This window comes from Oncorhynchus tshawytscha, linkage group LG10 (assembly GCF_018296145.1).
Source record: "Oncorhynchus tshawytscha isolate Ot180627B linkage group LG10, Otsh_v2.0, whole genome shotgun sequence".
Taxonomy (NCBI): domain Eukaryota; kingdom Metazoa; phylum Chordata; class Actinopteri; order Salmoniformes; family Salmonidae; genus Oncorhynchus; species Oncorhynchus tshawytscha.
In genome coordinates this window covers 43,398,149-43,416,947 of record NC_056438.1, presented here as the reverse complement: position 1 = coordinate 43,416,947, position 18,799 = coordinate 43,398,149, and positions in this window count along the sequence as shown.

Here is an 18,799-nt window from a genome sequence, read left to right as displayed (position 1 = left end):
TTGTATACAGTCACGTGTCTCTCTACTATGCGTGGGAATACTTGGGAACAGATGTCTTCAATTAAAATCACTTGGAGCTGATTTCCTGGTGTTTTTACAGTCTTTTATGTCCAACAATGAAAATTGCAGACAAAAAAAAGTGTTTTTGTTTTTGCTCAGAAAACTTGGGGGGCCAAATAAAACCAACCACGTCTACAGTAGATCCACTGCTGCTTTCTCTCAGCGTATGTAAATCACGCAGCCAGCCTCATTACAGGGAGCTGTTTGCAAGATGGCCTTTGAAACACATTCCAGTGATTATCTGTGTATTATAAGCAGCAGACTGTTATCTCTGAAATCCCAACACTGCCGGGGAGGCGCAGAAACCTGATTAATATGCACAGAAACCAGGTCACCGCCAAAAGAAACAACTAGCGGTCAGTGCAAGTCTGACATATTTAATTTGGCTGTTTCTGCCCTCTGATGGTATGTAGTTGGTTTGACATTTTGTCTGTCAAATTACAAACAATGAAATATGAGGAATTGACATACTTCTCTAAGGGGAGGGTGAGGGGCAAGCAAAAAAAGTACATGTTATTGAAGCTAGACTATGCTTTACACATACAGTACTTCCCCAAATGTGTCAGGAAGCAGAAGTGTTGTCGGTGCACTTCTCGAAGAGAGTTAGGATGAAACACTGCCTCAGTGGAAAGGTGTCCACTTTTAGTACTAAAACCGTGTATTCCTTCTGTGTTCAACGTGGTCTCATTCAAATATGTCAAAATAGTGACATTTAACTGCGGTCACATGTGCTCCGTTTCTGTTGGTCTACTTTATACAATAACAGAACCGCTTAGATCGAACGGAGTGTGTTGTGTATTGATTATGAATAGGACCAGGAGGTTTTCCCGGCTAGGTCACATCACATGGGTCGTGGGGGGGGAGAACCTGCCCAGAAACATGAATTGCATGTCCATCAGAAGATCTCCTGACCTATCCTATCAGGATAGCCAAACGGATTGCCTCGTTAAATTACACAGCGCTTCATCACAGACGTTGCAAATATTTTCCAACATGAACTTGCCCCGGCTTGCTTACACACCTTGTTAGTTATTCCCATTGATATATATATAAGCCAACACTCTGTTTAACATAATTCACTGGGGTCTCATTAGAGCACATGTAATACAGAAAGAAGAAACTTCATTTCCCCCATACAGTGTGACCTGTGCAATCATTTCAGGCATCATTAGAGAGACCGACTCATCAAAGAAGTAACTGATGGGTGTGTGCTGACAGTTTTAGGAGACACTAGAAAAACATCATTAGCATTTTATGGCCTACATTCAACACATTTCAGGTTTCAGCTAAAGCCACAAATTAATGATATGGGCAATTTTGTGGGTAGTAAGTAAGTACTACCAACGGAATTGGTTAGTGAGGCAGCTTGATGTACACAAGTACACCCTCTGGACAGGACACTAGTCTATCCCAGGGCTTTACCCCAAATGTATTTCCGTAATGCAAAGCAGAGAGCCTTTAGAATGACACAGCTGGGGATCAAATTCCCAACCTTCCAGTCTCTGGCCAGTCACTCTAACAAGAAGGCCACTGAGTTGGTCAGTACAGTGTACTCAATGTATACATTGAGCCATAAGAGGGCCCTACAATGAGTGGCTGGACCATTGTAATTCACAGTAGCTTTGTTGTTTTGATTATGGATGTGCCCAGGTGCGCCTCTGTAATCCGATCCAATCAGCTGTTAAAGATTCATTTTTAGTCATTAAGGCCCAAAATGAAGTTGTACCTCATTATAAATTATGTATAATGAGCTGTTATCGACTTCAACACTTACATGTCACTTTTGGTTTCACTTTTACAAAGGAGATGTGTCACAACCACTGTACTAAGTAGACAATTACTCATCAAGCCATCGTGTGCCTGTCAGCAGCTCATTAACAATTTATTCATTATGTACACAAATCCAATTAGCATAATTAGGCTGTCACTGACCACACATTATCAGCTGTGATTTCATTTAACATGTTAATATGGGCTAAAGTTAGATGACACTAGAAAGAGCTAATAACTGCATCACATTTCTGGCCAAGTAAAAGAGCTTTAAAAAAAAATGCAGTCCAAGTAAATTCTAGTTCATTCTCAGGTCAAAGCAAACAAAAGGTTTTTACAAAAACAATTAAGATACATTACTCCATTGTTGCGAGAGCATGTTTGTAATAATATTCAATATAGTCTCTTACACACAGGAAACATTGTTTTATTGAGTCAATTACCATGCATGTATGTACAGTATCTACTTAAGTTGCAAGGTCAAAGGTTAATGTGTGGTTCAACCTATTGCAATCAACCATTTACTGCATTTCATATCATCTGATTATGAGAAAATACATCTGTGTATCTAACTGTGAATCTGTTGTGAAACTGTGGTGAATCTGTTGCTTTTAATCTGTTCTCAGTTATGTACTGTATCTTTGTTTAACAACTGAAATCAGCAAAAATACCACATTTATGCAGTCAATAGCAATTGAAGTCAGAACAAAGCTTTAAAAAACATTAAACCGATCATGATTTTTGACACTCTGTGAATGTGTGTGTTATACCTTCTGAACCACCACTCAAAACAGATTTGGACCTTCAGGTGTTTTCTGTTGTCATCTGGAGTAGCATTTGAAAAACAAGCTAGAACGAGGTGGTGAACTCTTTGCCCAGATTCTTCTAAACAACTCAATCTAGAACTCTAAAGTGCCTCTGCCAGTCACCCCCTCAAAAACCCAGGCAATTCCAAGCTGCACTGTTGATGTACAAAACTACCATCTTCCCTTGGGTGCGAGGAGTGGCGCTTCGCCCTAATTAACCCAATTAGATTGAATCGCGGGATGAGATTAAACGATACCTTTCATTCTCTGCCAGAAGTCATCCTCATTTATCTCTGGGACATCCTCATTTATCTCTGGGATGTAGTCGTCTCTGGTTTACTTCAAGGGTAAAAATAAACTTTCTGGGTGGCTTACCAACAATACCAATGCAGAGGGTAATGAACATGGATGAAAGAGAAGTGCAAACTATTCTACAGGCGATGGCATGTAGAGTTACTCTACTGTAATAGTGCTGAAATCCTACTGCCACTGCTCTATATTAGAGTCTCTTGAGAAAAAAGCGTAACAGAAGTGGATATTTCACTTTATGGGTCAGTGACTGATATTTGGACCATATTTTGGGTCAAAACTTCCTTTGAACGTCTTCGAAAAAGGAGGAAAATTTGAAAATGGCAGCATACTTCTGCTTCAAAAAGGAACTATTTTTAGTATTCATGTGAGCCATTGAGGAGTCTGTCAAGGTAGCTCTCCCTCCTAATGGATTTGGGTTTAGGTCTCGGTGTGATAGCAAATAAACTGCCTCTTCCCAATTTTCATTGTGGCATGTAATTAACGGGAGAGAAAATACTTTGTTTTTTCTTTCAGCGTCAAGCCTTCATCTCCCTTCCATTCAAAGGCTTGATTTGCAAGGGCACTCATCCTAAAAGGTCAAGTTGTGTCCAACAGTTTTTGGCAAAGCGTGTCAATCGATATTTCACACCGCAGAATGCAGCCTTTATTTCACTTCCTGGAGTCCGGCTCAGTTTTCTCTTTTCTCAGATAGACAGAGTCCTGCTTTTATGAGTCATTCAGGTATTGTCTGAAAGGACAATATAGGACATTGATTTGTGTGACCTTTTCTGGGTCCTAAGACGACAACAAAAAAACAGAGGAAGAAAACTTCTCTGGTCTATGGATTGAAGCTATACTTTAACAGTCAAGTTCATACAAAAGCCAGGCTTGAAATGAGTGCTATCCCTTGTCTGTGACCGAATATTTGGGCCTTCTGTCAAAAATCTGTGTTTCATGTGTCTGACACCTGCCAACTGTCTTAAAACTGACTACCTACTGCCAACTTGTCAACAGATTGCTGTATGATGTGGAACAATTGTCGGTTCAACCACTCAAACAAAATAATGATACTCAAATAAAATCAAATGTATTTATTAAAGCCCTTTTTACATCAGCAGATGTCACAAAGTGCTTATGCAGAAACCCAGCCTAAAACCCCCAAAAGCAAGCATGCAGATGTAGAAGCACGGTGGCTAGGAAAAACTGCCTAAAAAGGGAGGAACCTAGGAAGAAACCTGGAGAGGAACCAGGCTCTGAGAGGTGGCCAGTCCTCTTCTGGCTGTGTCGGGTGGAGATTATAAGATTACATGGCCATTAAGGCCAGATCGTTCCTCCAGATGTTTAAATGTTCACAGATGACCAGCAGGGTTAAATAACAATCACAGTGGTTGTAGAGGGTGCAACAGTTCAGTACCTCAGGAATAAATGTCAGTTGGCTTTTCATAGCCAAGCACTTAGAGGTCAGAGGTTGAGACAGCAGTTGTGGTAGAGAGAGAGAGGGATAGAGAGAGAGAGAGGGGGAAAGAGTGTCGAAAATAGCAATTCCGGGACAAGGTAGCAGGTCCGTTGATTAGGTCAGGGTTCCATAGCCGCAGTCAGAACAGTTGAAAGTGGACCAGCAGCAAGACCAGGTGGACTGGGGACAGCCAGGAGGTCAGGTAGTCCTGAGGCATGGTCCTGCTCCTCAGGTGCTCCGAGAGAGAGAGAGAGAGAGAGAGAGAGAGAGGACATTAGATAAGACAGGAGAACTTCACCAGATAGGACAGACTGACCCTAGCCCCCCGGCACATAGACGATAGAGTACCAGTCAAATGTTTGGACACACCTACTCATTCAAGGGTTTTTCTTTATTTTTACTATTCTCTACATTGTAGAATAATAGAGAAGACATCAAAACTATGAAATAACACATGTAGAATTGTGTAGTAACCAAAGAGGTGTTAAACAAATCAAAATATATTTTATATTTGAGATTATTCAATGTAGCCACCCTGCCTTGATGACAGCTTTGCACACTCTTGGCATTCATGAGGTAGTCACCAGGAATGCATTGCAATTAACAGGTGTGTCTTGTTAAAAGTTAATTTGTGGAATTTCTTTCTTTCTTAATGTGTTTCAGCCAGTCGGTTGTGTTGTGACAAGGTAGGGTTGGTATACAGAAGATAGCCTTTTTTGGTAAAATACCAAGTCCATATTATGGCAGGAACAGCTCAAATAAGCAAAGAGAAACAACAGTCCATCATTACTTTAAGTCAGTCAATCGGGAAAATGTAAAAAACTTTGAAAGTTTCATTAGGAGAAGTCACAAAAACTGGCTCTCATGAGGACCACCACAGGAAAGGAAGACCCAGAGTTACCTCTGCTGTAGAGGATAAGTTCATTAGAGTCAACTGCACCTCAGAAATTGCAGCCCAAATAAATGCTTCACAGAGTTCAAGTAACAGACACATCTCAACATCAACTGTTCAGAGGAGACTGCGCGAATCAGACCTTCATGGTCGATATGCTGCAAAGAAGCCACTACTAAATAACATCAATAACAAGAAGAGACTTGCTTGGGCCAAGAAACACGAGCAATGGACATTAGACCGGTGGAAAGCTGTCCTTTGGTCTGATGAGTCCAAGTTTGATACTTTTGATTCCAACCGCCATGTCTTTGTGAGACGCAAGGTAGGTGACCGGATGATCTCTGCATGTGCGTTTCCCACCGTGAAGCATGGAGGAGGAAGTGTGATGATGTGGGGGTGCTTTGCTGGTGACACTGTCAGGGATTTATTTAGAATTCAAGGCACACTTAACCAGCATGGCTACCACAGCATTCTGCAGCGATACGCCATCCCATGTCGTTTGCACTTAGTGGGACAATCATTTGTTTTTCAATAGGACAATAACCCAACACACTTCCAGGCTGTTTAAGGGCTACTTGACCAAGAAGGAGAGTGATGGAGTGCTGCATCAGATGACCTGACCTCCACAATCACCCAACCTCAACCCAATTGAGATGGTTTGGGATGAGTTGGACTGCAGAGTGAAGGAAAAGCAGCCAACAAGTGCTCAGCATATGTGGGAACTCCTTCAAGACTGTTGGAAAAGCATTCCAGGTGAAGCTGGTTGAGGGAATGCCAAGAGTGTGCAAAGCTGTCATCAAGGCAATGGGGGGCTACTTTGAAGAATCTAAAATATATTTAGATTTTGAAGAATCTAAAAAAGAAAACATATTTTGTTGAACACTTTTTTGGTTACTACATTATTGCATATGCATGATTTCACAGTTTTGATCTCTTCACTTATTACTCTACAATGCAAAAAATAAAGAAAAACCCTTGAATGAGTATGTGTGTCCAAACTTTTGACTGGTACTGTGCAGTATATAATATTTTTCTTATCAACAGGTCACTTTAGCGACGGTAAGGGGCATGTGCTCTGCACAGGTAGAGCCATAATTGTGCATGTTCCTGCTAATTTCAATCTATTATTTTTACATTGTCAGATACTGTACAAGCCATTATTAATAAATCATCATTACTGTTTGCATTGTTGTTTATCAGATCTGCAGATATTCTAAGGATCATTACAGCCTGAACAATCAATTTGGTTGTCTTTAAACACATTTGTCATTTTGAAATATTGCGAAAGGCCTGTTTTGGCTGCATACTGTTCACTGACAGATTTGCCGAAGTGCCCAACCACTTGCGGTTGGGCTATGACGCTACAAGCTTGATCCTCTCAAGCTCTGTCAAGTTGGATGAGGAGCGTCGCTGCATAGCTTTTTTCAGGTCTCTCCAGAGGTGTTAGATCGGCTTCAAGTCCGGGCTCTGGCTGAGCCACTGAAGGACATTCAGAGACTTGTCCCGATGCCACTCCTGCGTTGTCTTGGCTGTGTGCTCAGTGTCGTTGTCCTGCTGGAAGGTGAACCTTCACCCCAGTCTGAGGTCTTGAGCGCTATGGAGCAGGTTTTCATCAAGGATCTCTCTGTACTTTGCTCTGTTCATCTTTCCCTCAATCCTGACTAGTCTCCCAGTCCCTGCGCTGAAAAACATCCCCACAGCATGATGCTGCCACCACCAAGTGTCACCAGACATGACACTTGGCATTCAGGCCAAAGAGTTCCATCTTGGTTTCATCAGACCAGATAATCTTGTTAATAAGCTTAATAGTTCATCCAAGTGTTTCTTTGCAAGTATTCCACATGCTCAAAATGGATTTATTCACAATCATAGCAGTCAAACAAATTAAATTGACATCCATTGATGTAAAAACAGATATTGCGCCTTTTAATAAAAGCGGATTATCTTTTCTCATGCGACATATTGAAATTAATTTACTACATCACATTAGCTCTGCAATGATAATTAGTTTGATGGAAACCCTAATTTGGCTTTGTACGACGTTATAAGGTACGTCAATATTCCACATGAATTCGCTCCAACTGTATGGGAAATGTGTTCATTCAATTATTATTGCAACTCCTCACTTACCGTGGTGGGGGGGGGGCTTTAAATGTATTATCCAGGGGCGGAGAAAATCCCAGAAGCGTTTATATAACGCTCTAACCTTATCTCTATCAAATGATCCATAAAGAGACCACGTTGAACCTACGTCCATCTACGTATGGGTTGTTTAAATGGCATATTACTGCGTATTACTTTATCATATCTCAAGTAATCGATTATACGAACATACAATGTCAACAACCAAAAAATCCATATCTCCAAAGACTCCATGTAATAACGTTAGAACTCAACCATTCCACTCCATGTGCATTTCCAACAACTCTCCATCACCCTACTCCCAGCGGAACCCTCTCAAAAAAACACCAGACGCTGCCCGGCGGGTCATAAGATCCTTAAACGGTCCTCTAACCTCCCAGAAACCACGGCAAAGTCTAGCCTTCCAGAAACTATAGACTTGTTGCTATGGAACCCCGAGATAACGCTACATATCAAAACTTATTATCCCAATTTCAATCAAGTTATTTAGCAAATTTCTATATCTTACTATCCCAATTTAAGACAAACACTTATTTCTCCCCTCACACACTCTCATATCACATTCACAGAAAACAAAAACAAAAACACACAGGGGAATGATTCGGACAAGGAGAACAAAACAGTTAGCGCTGAGTTTAGATTTCAAACCCTGTCTATATGAACCGGGAAACCCATACCATTATCAAAATATTGCCTAATTAGTTGTCCAAAAATGGGGTGTATCACCTACTGCGATTTCTGTGGCATAGATTACCCGAGTACCCTTGTCTCCTATCTAATTGAGTAACACGGTCCCAAAAGTCCAATCTTAACTCATATTTTCTTAAATCCAACTCCGGTGAAGTGCCAGGAATGACAAAACACTCACAATAAGATCTAACAATAGTAACCCAGGGCACACCTGTTTACCTCATTTAGCCCCCCAAAAAACTATCTAAACATTACACGTTATAATTTGAACTTCACCAAGACAGATGCCCTCTCAAGGCGTCACCTGCACTCTTGTCCCTCGTTCAATGAGCTTCACCAAGCCGTGTTCTCTCGCAAGATTACCCGCGCTCTAGTCCTTCACTCCACATTATCTTCCCCAGTTCTACTGTGATCAACTCAGTACCACGGATCTGGACTTTTGGTTGTCTGCAACTGGCTAATTAACAATTCTGCCCAAGGATACCTCACTTAAGAACACTCTTATCAACTCAACTCAGTCCTGCTAGTCACCTCAGCTGTGGCCCTCTTTAAGGCGATGGGTTCCCCTACAGGAACTCCTCCACCCCCCCCGTTCAGCTGAAAAGGTGGCGCAGGGAATGCAAAAATATTCTTTAGAAATATTTAACCTCCACACATTAACAAGTCCAATACCTCAAATGAAAGATAAACACCTTGTTCATCTACCCAGCGTGTCAGATTTTTAAAATGTTTTACGGCGAAAACACAACATATATTTATGTTAGACCACCACCAAACCAAAGAAAAAAACGTAGCCATTTTTTCCAGCAAAAGATAAAAATCACAAAAGCAGGAAAAAAAATCAATCACTAACCTCTTGAAAATCTTCATCAGATGACAGTCATATGACATGTTACACAGTACATTTATGTTTTGTTTGATAATATGCATTTTATATCCATAAATCTCGGTTTACATTGACGCCATGTTCAGAACATCCTCCAAAATATCTGGAGGAATTATAGAAAGCTACGCCAGATAACAGAAATACTCATCATAAACTTTGACTAAAGATACATGTTCTACATATAATTAAAGATACACTGGTTCTTAATGCAATGTAACAATATTTCTCCGCCATGTTGGAGTCAACAGAAATACAAAATTACAACATAAATATTCCCTTACCTTTGATGATCTTTCATCAGAATGTAGTACAAGGAGTCCTAGTTCAACAATAAATCGTTTTGTTTCATAATGTTCAATTCTAGTGTCCAAGTAGCAGCATTTGCTACCACTTTCAGCTCAAATGCCCAAAAAATGACTTCTGGTCCAGGATAACTTTGCATCAAAACTTCCAAATGACATATTACAGGTCGAAGAAACTGGTCAAACTAAGTGCAGAATCAATCTTCAGGATGTTATAATTATATAGTTCCAATAGCATTCCAACCGGATCATTCGTATTCATCTTGGGCTGATTGGAACAGCCGAAGCACTCAAAGGCAAACGTGCCTCAACAAAATGGAATCCTTTTGCGACACCAACTACTTTCCTTCCCATTAGGTCAAAGTTCACAGCAAATGCTCCATTACACTTTCTACTGAATGAGGACTTCTAGTGGAAGACGTAGGAAGTGTTTCCAGATCCATAACTTCTTGGGAAGGGAGGGGGCGATGACGTCAAAGTTGCCCCAACTTTCAGGATTTCAAAACTTGTTTGGAAGATTGCCTGCCCTGTGAGTTCTGTTATACTCACAGACATAATTCAAACATAATTCAAACATAATTCAAATTTAGGACAGATTTTGATGCAGTTCACTATGGGCACGCAATTCATCCAAAGTGAAAATACTGCCCCTATCTGTAAGTGGTTTTAAGAAAGACCTCACTCTGAGCGTACCCTCAGCAGGGGCTTATAATTTTTTTATTTGGTCAATTTTTTCTTATATTTTCATCACTTATTGATAGATTGTCCAAGCCTACCTCTCTCAGTACTATGTTCGGGATCTGGCATCCACCCATGCCCACTTCCTCTCAGATCCAGCTGCTCTGTGAGTGTGGTTTCCCCTGGGATCCCAATTTCAGATCCCCTGTGCACAGTTTACCCAGATGGGTCAACAGGTGAAATTGCAGATCACCTCCTTGTCGCCAAAAATGTTGTGGAAATTCATACTGAGAGAGACTTTGTCATTTCTTCAAACAATCATCTTTATTTAATGTTGATTAATTATTGCAATAACGGAACCGTTGACCCCACACTCTTGAGTGTGTTGCCGAGAGCTTAACTGAACAATGAAAAAACAGAGACCTAAAAATGCTTAGTCAGGGTTGGTTGCAGTTCTTTACACAAACCGGTGAAACAGGTTTTCCTCTAGGATTTTGCCTGTGCTTAGCTCTATTTTGTCCATTTTTTTATCCTAAAAATACACCCTAGTCTTTGCAGATGACAAGCACACCCATAACATGATGGAGCCATCACCATGTTTGAAAATATGAAGAGTGATGCCCCAACATAATGCTTTGTATTCAGGGCATAAAGTTAATTTCTTTTGACACATTCTTTGCAGTTTTACTTTACTGCCTTATTGCATTCTTTTTGAATATTTCTATTCTGTACAGGCTTCCTTCTTTTTACTCTGTCATTTGGGTTGGTATTGTGAAGTAACTACAATGTTGTTGATTCATCCTAAAAACAAAATCTCCTATCACAGGCACTTGTAACTGTTTTAAAGTTGCCATTGGCCTCATGGGGAAATCCCTGAGCGGTTTCCTTCCTCTCCAGCAACTGAGTTAGGAAGGACGCCTGTGTCTTTGTGGTGACTGGGTGTAATTAATAACTTTACCATGCTCAAAGGGATATTCCATGTGTGTTTTTTTTACCCATCTACTAATAGGTACCCTTCTTCGTGAGGCATTGGAAACCCTCCCTGGTCTTTGTGGTTGAATCTGTGTTTGAAATTCACTGCTCGATTGAGGGACCTTACAGATAATTGTATATGTGGGGTACAGAGATGAGGTAGTCATTCAAAAAACATGTTAAAACTATTATTGCACACAGAGTGAGTCTATGCAACTTATTATGTGATTTGTTATGTACAATTTTATTCCTGGACTTATTTAAAATTGCATTAACAAAAGGGTTGAATACTTCTTGACTCAAGACACGATCACTTTCCATGTTTTAATAATTTGTAAACATTTGTAAAAACTTGATTCCACTTTGACATTTTGGGGTATTGTGTGTAGATCAGTGACATAAAATCACAATTTAATCCATTTTAAATGCAGGCGGTAACACAATTTATTTAGAAAAAGGTCAAGGTGTGTGAATACTTTCTGTATATACAGTATATACAGTAAAATAATAAACTACTAATATACTACTAACGCTATAATAAATTCTACAGTTCTACAACGGGAAAAGTTACATATGTTGTGTTTGGGTGGTGCAGTGAGGTGTTCCTAGTCACCGTGATATAAGGGAAGAATATTGCTATTGGTCCTTTCACATCTCGTCTTCATCAACTTCTTTGTATCCAAGCGGTACTGTCTGTGAGAGAAAGCCAAATACGCTATTACACATTCATGGGTAATCATTGTGTACTGTCTGTATTCCTAGAGTTAGCAGCATGGTGTAGGTTACGAGACATATCACAGATACACGCTAGCTAGCTAGCTACAACACACGGTATAGTTACTCCTAGACTAATATGAGTCATAAAGCCAAGGACATTCCTTTACTCTCCGCCATCATCATCAAAACATTTCTCAAAAATGTCAATGTCAAAAAAAGCATTAAGGATAGCTAGGCTAGTTAGCTTTAATGTTAGACTACGGTACATTTTTTAATGTATGCCCTGTAGCAATCTTGTCCCGTTATGGCCGAATCGATCACCAAATTGTATTGAACAACAATGCCTTCTGAAAAAGATAGCTTATATTGCTTAGTTAGCTACCGACAGCAAAACATTTACTAATTTGTCATTTGCCCTCCTGAGTCCTGGTCCAGTTGGTCTAGGCTGTCACCCCTGCTTGCTGGTCTCACAATTATTTTTCTCGCCATCTCAACTCCTCTTCAGCGTATTCTGGCTCAAACAAACAGGTCTGTATGTTCCTATGTAAAAGAACAGCAGAAAATGTTTTGTCATCCAGCTCTTCTTGGAGAGAGGAATCATCAGGAGCAGCCATTGTAATTACTTAGCAATCTCGGATAGACAGTGCATGGTAACATACTGTAGCTCCTGTATACCTGTAAACTAGTACTACACCCATTTTGAAAAGCCTGTGAACCTGTAAACTAGTACCGACCTCCGTTTTGAAAAGCCTGCCTTAAAGGGGGGTGGGGGAACAAGGAAGTAGGGCTCCCGTCAGGCAGTATTCTTAACAAAGCCAGGTAAAATTAGTCTACTTAAAATAAACAGTTGAAGTCGGAAGTTTACATACACTTAGGTTGGAGTCATTTAAACATGTTTTTCAACCACAAATTTCTGGTTAACAAACTATAGTTTTGGCAAATCGGTTAGGACATCTAATTTGTGCATGACACAAGTAATTTTTCACAAGTACTTTGGTGCGAAAAGTGCAAATCAATCCCAGAACAACAGCAAAGGACCCTGTGAAGATGCTGGAGGAAACAGGTACAAAAGTAAATATATCCACAGTAAACAAGTCCTATATTGACATAACCTGAAAGGCCGCTCCGCTCCAAAACCGCCCCATCTTTGGAGAAATGTCCTCTGGTCTGATGAAACAAAAATAGAACTGTTTGGCTATAATGACCATCATTATGTTTGGCGGAAAAATGGGGACGCTTGCAAGTCGAAGAACACCATCCCAACCGTGAAGCACGGGGGTGACAGCATCATGTTGTGGGGGTGTTTTGCTGCAGGAGGGCCTGGTGCACTTTATGTTATGTAAATTATGTAGATATATTGAAGCAACATCTCAAGACATCAGTCAGGAAGTTAAAGCTTGGTCGCAAATGGGTCTTCCAAATGGACAATGACCCCAAGCATACTTCAAAAGTTGTGGCAAAATGGCTTAAGGACAACAAAGTCAAGTTATTGGAGTGGCCATCACAAAGTCCTGACCTCAATCCCATAGAACATTTGTGGGCAGAACTGAAAAAGCATGTGCGAGCAAGGAGGCCTGCAAGCCTGACTCAGTTACACCAGCTCTGTCAGGAGGAATGGGCCATAATTCACCCAACTTATTGTGGGAAGCTTGTGGAAGTCTACCTGAAACGTTTGACCCAAGTTAAACAATTTAAGGCAATGCTACCAAATACTAATTGAGTGTATATAAACTTCTGACCCACTGGGCATGTGATGAAAGAAATAAAAGCCGAAATAAATCATTCTCTCTACTATTATTCTGACATTTCAAGTTCTTGAAATAAAGTGGTGATCCAAACTGACCTAAGACAGGGAATTTTTACTCGGATTAAATGTCAGGAATCGTGAATTACTGAGTTTAATGTATTTGGCTAAGGTGTATGTAGACTTCCTACTTCAACTGTACTGCACAGTCCTGGCAGATACGAACATCGTTGAGACACGTCCAATGGCTTTATTGAAAAAGGACACGATATCTTGCAATCGGCAAAACACAAAGGCCACAATAACTGCTACAAAACATGACTCCGTTCATTTTTAGATCAGACTGCAAGCTCAATCAATCAATGAGGTCATTCTCCCTTCTCCCCCCCCCAATACAGCTATAGTGCATAATTCTGTCTGAAACACCCTTTCATAATTCATTATTATGTAGGGAGACTGGAACAAACACCCCAAATAGTATCCAGTGGTGAAGTATCCCTTATAGGTTCATCATCCTTTCTACTCACTTTCTACCTGGTATAAGTAATTTAAGTTCAGACCAGAGTATTTTTTTACTTAAAAATAATAATAAAAAAGCTAGACACTCGCAACCCTTTCAAAACCTCAGTTGAGAATCGATGTCCTAAATGAAGGATCAAGCCTAAAATGCCATTGCTCAAATAAGCGCTCTGTTATAGCGAGCATTTGTTAAATCGAAAGTCTGTAATGGAGTCACTCTACTGTCAAACCTGTATCTACAATTGAAAAATGTGTGTATGTAAAACTCTAATTACAAGCGTTGAACAGAAACATAATCGCCCCGGTTATTCACCAATTGAGGAGCAGTGACCCCATCTGTAAAGGGGAGGAGGTTCATAATGATGGATGACTTTTAACACAGCATGGTTTTTCCAATGACAGCCTTTTCCAAATAAGAGTGATTGACTTGGAGTGATTTGACACTCAAAAGTCTGTTACGACGAGAACCCATTGTGGCAGGTACACTGTGATATTGGCAAAGAACAGAATATAGTGCGTCCTTTTGACAATACCACGTCATTTCAAAGCCCTATTTCGAGTTCGCTGTCATTTTCCTCAAATTAAATCACCTTTGGTTACAGGTTTCCATGCAGAAGTTGAAAAAAAGAGAACACAACAATATCAAAGAATGCACCCTCTGGAGTCTAGTAGCATACACCATCACAAAGAAACACCAGATGTCCATGAAAGCCTCTATTTGGTTTCCCCTTTCCTTTCTCTCTCTCTCTCTCTCTCATTAAAAACTGTATTTTTTGCTTTCTCACCTTTCCAAGGTGGTGGAGAAAGCTGAAGAACACAGGAGCGAGGAATGGAATACACAAACTCAATCATGTCACTCGGTAGGGCCTCGAGGTTATGGTTTCATCTGACTGGTCGGGCATATTCGCCCGAACGGTTGGGCAAATTAAGTGTCTCCGTAATGATAGCAAGAGTAGAGTGATTCAAGCCTAACTAATCAATAGAAAATATATGCGGCCAACAGATTGGACAAAACAAGTGTCAGCAAGTCAAGCCAGGCCACACTGTGTGGGCATCAAAGGCAGTATGGCATTGTTCGTGCTCTTATGGTGAGAACCAATGAACAGTCTCAAGAGTCAAATCAGGCCGCAGTGTATGGGCATCAATGGCGATATGGCATCGCTCTTGCTCTTACCGTGATAAGTATCGGACACCCTCAAGAGTCAAATCATGCCACGCTGTATTGGGCACCAAGGGCAGAATGTTCTTAAAGTGATAGGTATCGAACAGCCTCAAGAGTCAAATCATGCCACGCTGTATTGGGCACCAAGGGCAGAATGTTCTTAAAGTGATAGGTATCGGACAGCCTCAAGAGTCAAATCATGCCACGCTGTATTGGGCACCAAGGGCAGAATGTTCTTAAAGTGATAGGTATCGGACAGCCTCAAGAGTCAAATCATGCCACGCTGTATTGGGCACCAAGGGCAGAATGTTCTTAAAGTGATAGGTATCGGACAGCCTCAAGAGTCAAATCATGCCACGCTGTATTGGGCACCAAGGGCAGAATGTTCTTAAAGTGATAGGTATCGGACACCCTCAAGAGTCAAATCATGCCACGCTGTATTGGGCACCAAGGGCAGAATGTTCTTAAAGTGATAGGTATCGGACACCCTCAAGAGTCAAATCATGCCACGCTGTATTGGGCACCAAGGGCAGAATGTTCTTAAAGTGATAGGTATCGAACAGCCTCAAGAGTCAAATCATGCCACGCTGTATTGGGCACCAAGGGCAGAATGTTCTTAAAGTGATAGGTATCGAACAGCCTCAAGAGTCAAATCATGCCACGCTGTGTTGGGCACCAAGGGCAGAATGTTCTTAAAGTGATAGGTATCGAACAGCCTCAAGAGTCAAGCACCTCTGACACAAAGCATGACTACACCAGTGTGTGTAAGTCAGACCGAGAGGAGAATGAGTGGTAAGCAATGTTCCCAATAAGCTGTGAGAGTGAGTGGGTGCGCAGCTCCCTTGGGGCCACCACATTGAAGAGATATCACAGAGAAGCATTATCAACATTTCCCTTTACTCTGGGAATTGTGATCGAATCAATGCAATATTAGCAATTTTCAATGCCACATACCAAAATAAAACGAACTATGCAAGACTTAGTATGCAAAACTAACTATGCAAGATATTTTATTGTAGGCAGAAGGCATCAGAGAAGGATTCTATTGCATTGACACCCACGACTCAGCCCGTACTCTACACAGAGGTGCGGCATAACCAATCAGAGCTGCAGTAGGGCTATACGCAAATAGGCCATTGCCATTTATGGATCTGTGCCATTCACTTTGAACTGGACTCTGTTTACAGCCTGAGCGGTTGTGAGTTTGTTTTGAGATCAAAGCGAGAGATCAGATTCAGAAAAACTTCAATGTCCTCAAAGAGGCAATTCATCTTGCAGCAGTCATAAAACATATAACATCTAAAAATGTCAAATAAATAGCAAAGGATATTTACAAACAAAATAGGCAGGGTGAGTGCAATTTCATAGTGCAAGTGCTAAGTGCAACTAGTCCAACATTTGTTAAGTTGCAGAATTGCATTTGGGGAAAAAGAGAACTTGGCCCTATTTTTTTTTTTTTACCTTAGGTAGTCTGTACCTGCATCCAGAGGGAAGGAGATGGAATTCAGGGTGGAGTGGATGGGAAGAGTCAACCACTATTTTATTTGCCTTATGGAGGGCTCTGCCCAGGTAGAGAGATGACAGCTCTTGCTGTTGCTTCCCCATGATTTTTCCATGGTAGTGTTCCTTCGAAAGTCAATCACCATGTCCTTTGTCTTTGATGTATTTAATATTAGATGGGATGACTCACAAGACAGTAAAATCATTCAGAGCCGGTCTCTTCCCCTTTGAGAAGACTGACCAAAGCAGTATCGTCAGCATATTTGATCAGGTGGCGCCCTGGGAACTGGCTCCGGCAGCTGTCTGTATACAGTATGTATAGTACTGGTGAGAGAACACTGCCCTGTGGGGTTCCAACTGAAGTGGTGCGCACCGCAGAGAGTGTGTTGCCAAGTCGTACCTGCTGAGACCTATCAGTAAGGAAGTTGGTGATCCATGTGGCAAGCATAGCATCAAGTCCAAAGTCTCCTCTCAGTCTGTCTGCGAGGACCAACGGATTGATTGTGTTAAATGCAGAGGAGAAATCTGCAAACATGATATGCACATGGGTTTTAATGCCCTCCAAAAACATTTTTAGACCTCCACAAGTCTGGTTCATCCTTGGGAGCAATTTCGAAACGCCTGAAGGTACCCCGTTCATCTGTACAAACAACAGTACGCAAGTATAAACAACATGGGACCACGCAGCCGTCATACCGCTCGGGAAGGAGACGCGTTCTGACTCCTAGAGATGAACGTACTTTGGTGCAAAAAGTGCAAATCAATCCCAGAACAACGGTAAAGGACCTTGTGAAGATGCTGGAGGAAACAGGTACAAAGTATCTCTATCCACAGTTAAACGAGTCCTATATTGACATAACCTGAAAGGCTACTCAGCAAGGAAGAAGCCACTGCTCGAAAACCGCCATAAAAAAAAGCCAGACTACGGTTTGCAACTGCACATGGGGACAAAGATCGTACTTTTTGGAGAAATGTCCTCTGGTCTGATGAAACAAAAATAGAACTGCTTGGCCATAATGACCATCATTATGTTTGGAGGAAAAAGGGGGAGGCTTGCAAGCCGACGAACACCATCCCAACTGTGAAGCACGGGGGTGGCAGCATCATGTTGTAGGGATGCTTTGCTGCAGGAGGGACTGGTGCACTTCACAAAATAGATAGCATCATGAGAAAGGAAAATTATGTAGATATATTGAAGCAACATCTCAAGACATCAGTCAGGAAGTTCAAGCTTGGTCGTAAATGGGTCTTCCAAATGGACAATGACACCAAGCATACTTCCAAAGTTGTGGCAAAATGGCTTAAGGACAACAAAGTCCAGGTATTGGAGTGGCCATCACAAAGCCCTGACCTCAATCCTATATAAAATATGTGGGCAGAACTGAAAAAGTGTGTGCGTGCAAGGTGGCATACAAACCTGACTCAGTTACACCAGCTCTGTCAGGTGGAATGGGCCATAATTCACCCAACTTATTGTGGGAAGCTTGTGGAAGGCAAGCCGAAATGTTTGACCCAAGTTAAACAATTTAAGGCAATGCTACCAAATAATAGAGTGTATGTAAACTTCTGACCCACTTGGAATGTGATGAAAGAAATAAAAGCTGAAATAAATCATCCTCTCTACTATTATTCTGACATTTCACATTCTTGAAATAAAGTGGTGATCCTAACGGACCTAAAACAGGGAATTTTTGCGAGGATTAAATGTCAGTAATTGTGAAAAACTGAGTTTAAATGTATTTGGCTACAGTGTATGCAAACGTCCCACTCCAACCGTAGGTTATCAGGCCCCGGGCTCTTTTGTGCTCCAGCCCATTTGAACACTTGTTGTAAGACTTCCTCATCGCTGACAACCGCGCTCTTGGTTGCCATGACAGGCCAGGGGAGCGGGGGCGACCCCTGTTTAAAGCGGGCAAAGAACTTGTTTTGTTCATTTGGCTGTAGAGAGGCACACCCTCTTGTCCAGGCAGGGATCGATACGTTGCCTACCTTTGAAGGGGGCATTGGCCATGTTCATAATGCCCAACCAGGCAGACAGTCTCCCTGTAACATTATCTGTTGCACCTTATCCTTGTACTGGCATCTTGCCTTTTTAATCTTTTTGTTCACCTCTCTGCACCTCTTTTCTTTCGAGTGGATTCCCGGAGGCAAACACTTGTTTCTTCTTATTAAGCACCCCTTTCAGCTATTTGGTCACCCATGGTTTGTTGTT